The sequence below is a fragment of the Apodemus sylvaticus genome, chromosome 2 (genome assembly GCF_947179515.1).
Source record: "Apodemus sylvaticus chromosome 2, mApoSyl1.1, whole genome shotgun sequence".
Classification (NCBI taxonomy): Eukaryota; Metazoa; Chordata; class Mammalia; order Rodentia; family Muridae; genus Apodemus; species Apodemus sylvaticus.
In genome coordinates this window covers 72,813,368-72,816,965 of record NC_067473.1, presented here as the reverse complement: position 1 = coordinate 72,816,965, position 3,598 = coordinate 72,813,368, and positions in this window count along the sequence as shown.

Below are 3,598 nucleotides of genomic sequence, written 5' to 3'. Positions count from 1 at the left end.
GTGCGTTTTTTGAGTAGATGTTAGGCGCTGTGCGCTGTGCAAGGTTCGGGCGAGAAGGCTGGAGCGTGCCGGTTCGTGTGTCGTCATGGTTGGTGAGGTTGGAATATGTTTGTTTCGCAGCAGTCCGTCGCCGGTTGTGGTGGCGCACGCCGGTAGGATTTGCTGAAGGAGGCAGAGGCAGGAGGATCACGAGTTCGAGGCCAGCCTGGGCTACACATTTTTTTTTTTCCTCTCCCTTACTCTCTTCCCACTTCACACACGCGCACACGCACAAATACATTAACAGTTTTCATTTACACGCTCACTAACACAACACAACGCTCCCTCCAACCTTGCCTTCTCGCCCTTACCTTCCAGCATTGATACACTAACTTCAACAACTTCATACAATGGCAGCTCACATCCTCTTGACACAACAGCACAAACAGCAACAAGACTCACACCCAGTCTAGAGCAACACACGGCGATTCACCTACTTTGCAAAAACAATACATTCTGACAAGCTTTCCATACTCGGATCAACTCTGGGCCTTCTCTGCTTGCTTCCCTGCTGCTTCATGCATGCCTGGATGCCTGGATGCCTGGATGCCTGGATGCCTGGCTTGCTTGCTGAGCTTCCTTCAAGACCAAGACATCTTCACCTGACCTCTCTGGTTCTTTTTGCCCATTAGACTGTCAAGAGACATTCATTGCCAGTGCTGACATGCTCTGATCAGGAGGAAGAAGCCAGTTGTGTGTCTGAGCTTCTGCACTAGCCTTGCCCAGCACTGCTTCCCTTGCTGGGTGTTCCTGCACTGCATGGCCTGGAGGATTCTGGGCAGTTGTCAGCTTGGGCTGGGGTCTGTGGGGTGTGGCCATTACCCAGCCCAAGCTGCTACTGCTGTTGCTGCTGCTGCTGCTGCTGCTGCTGCTGCTACTTCTACTTCTGTTGCCGCTGGTGATGGTGCTGGATGCGGGTGTGGTGTGGGCGGGTGGGTAGATGAGTGGGTGGATGAATGATGAGTAGATGGAAGGCCCAAAGGAGGAGGCCTGGGCAGAAGGGAGGCCAGAGTCCTAAGGCCGGTCTGGGTCTGTAGAGGGCCTGAGGCCTGAGGTCTTTGGGCCTCCAGGTAAGCACTTGGAAGTCCTGGAACCTTAAACACCACCCCCGCACCCCCCTGCACAGGGTCGTCTCTTCCTGGGAAGGGATGTCGGCCTGTTCTCTGCCCAGGAGGCTCGGGACGGATGTAGTTCCTAGCCCGGTGAGTGGCCGGTGAGTGCGATCTGAAGGGCCTGACCACACTTGGATCCTCCCTAGGCACCCCCTCACCCCAGCCACAACCTCACTATGAAGCTGGTCTCAGGCTCTCCCTCCCAAGGCCTTCTTTCCCTTGAACACTGTTTCTCAGTCAGTAGAATGAATCCCTCCTCCTACATGGAGATGTCACACGTTGTACTGGCTGGTTTTGTGTGTCAACTTGACACAGGCTGGGGTCATCACAGAGAAAGGAGCTTCAGTTGGGGTAGCACCACAACTGGGAAGACCCAGCTGTGGGGCATTTTCTCAATTAGTGCTCAAGGGGGGGAGGGCCCCTTGTGGGTGGTCCCATCTCTGGGCTGGTATCCTTGGGTTCGACAAGAGAGCAGGCTGAGCAAGCCAGGGGAAGCAAGCCAGTAAGAAACATGCCCTCCACGGCCTTCACATCAGCTCCTGCATCCTGACCTGCTTGAGGTCCAGTCCTGACTTCCTTTGGTGATGAACAGCTGTGTGGAAGTGTAAGCAGAATAAACCCTTTCCTCCCCAACGTGCTTCTTGGCCATGATGTTTGTGCAGGAATAGAAACCCTGACTAACACACACACACACACACACACACACACACACACACACACACACACACACACTCTTACTGGCCACATGGCGCAGAACCCAGGTGGCTTCTGTGCCACCTTATGTACAGGGCCCAGCCATACCTGACTCCCCGGGGCCCGTTTGTCCATCTCAAACCTTCTCCCTAGCCCGGTGGCTCTCAGGGACCTTCCAAATGCTGTGACCTCGTGTTGTGGTAACGACGACTGACCTGAAGCCAATTTACTCCCTCTTTCCTAAGTGTTGTAACTTTGCCACTGCTCCGATCGGTCACGCACATATCCCTCTTTTCCGTTGGCCGTTGGTGGCCCCGGTGAAAGGATCCTTCCACCCACACGAGGGGTCTGGAACCACGGGTGGAGGACTGCTGCCCTAGGCCCTTGAACATTGCCTCTCGGCTAAAGGGACCCATCTTTATCAACGAGGTCATATATGGCACTTTGCAAAGAGCTTCGATGCAAACACGTCTTAAGCATCGGGATACACACGGGACTGGGTGACTGACCATCAGGAGGCACTTCCTCATACTTTTGCTGTGCACCATTATGCCTGAAAGAGATGGCCCGGCAGTCAGGACCAAGAAGCTTGGAACCAACCCCGGCTCCTGATCCCATGGAAGCGCATTTCCTCTATTGCCTTTCTCGGCTCCTTACTCTGCGCCCCCTGGAGCTTGCAGAGATCGCCCCAACCCGCCATGCCCACCCATGCACCCCCCCAACCCCAATCTCAACCCTTCAACCACTCCACCAGCCACCCGGAACTCTCACCTCTCTGGACCCAGTCAACTCTGCCTTTACCGGCTGTCGGAGGCCAGCTTGGACCCCACAGGGTTAACTGAGGAAGGCTGAGTGTGGAATTGCCTGGAGTCTGGAGGGGAGGGGGGTGGGGATGGCAACTGCTCTACACTTTTCTCTGACAAAATAAAGTTTCATTTATTAAAGGGGAGCACTCTCTGTGCCCGGGGGAGCGTACATGAGCCCCCCAAAAGGGAAGGAGTAAAAGGAGGAGGGAGCAGTCACACACACTCGAGTGAAAGCATTCTCTCTCTCTCTCTCTCTCTCTCTCTCTCTCTCTCTGTCTCTCTCTGTCTCTGTACACATTTGGTGGGTGGAGCAAAATCTCAGGAGCTGGCTCCAAGAAGATTATTTTGTCTCTCAGCCTTTTTATACCACCTGAGACAGCAGCACGCTCTCCGTGTATGAAAAAGTTGACCTCCTCGCCACAAGTCATCACGTAGTCTCTAAAATCTATCACCACAGAAACATACTCTTTGAACACCTGAAGAAAATCACTACACAGAAGGAAATTCCACCGGGATTATTGATTGCATAGTTTTGACACTCAAACACAACCAAACATTTCCCATCCGTCATTCTCTCCACAAGTCGGAATTAACTCCAAAGCCATAATTCTCTTATAACGGATGAATAAAGTTTAAGCCAGCGGCTCCTATTTTAAGAAGTTTTGTTTTGTTTTGTTTTGTTTGTTTTGTTTTTCTGGTCTTAGCTGCTGACAATTTGTAGTCAGCAGGAGACAGATGATCGTCTGTCCTGCGGTCTTTTCTTTTGTGGAAGTCTTGTTGTTCAGGTCCTCTGGCTAATCACCCATCCTCTATCCCGACACTGGACACTCGAGTGGTAGAAGGATTTACTCTTTCTTCCTAGGCGCGTCTCTTCGCGCTGCACGCCGACTCCTACGGGCCACAGGCTTTAGATCATAAGATTCAGGAAGTCAGGCACAACCTTGAACC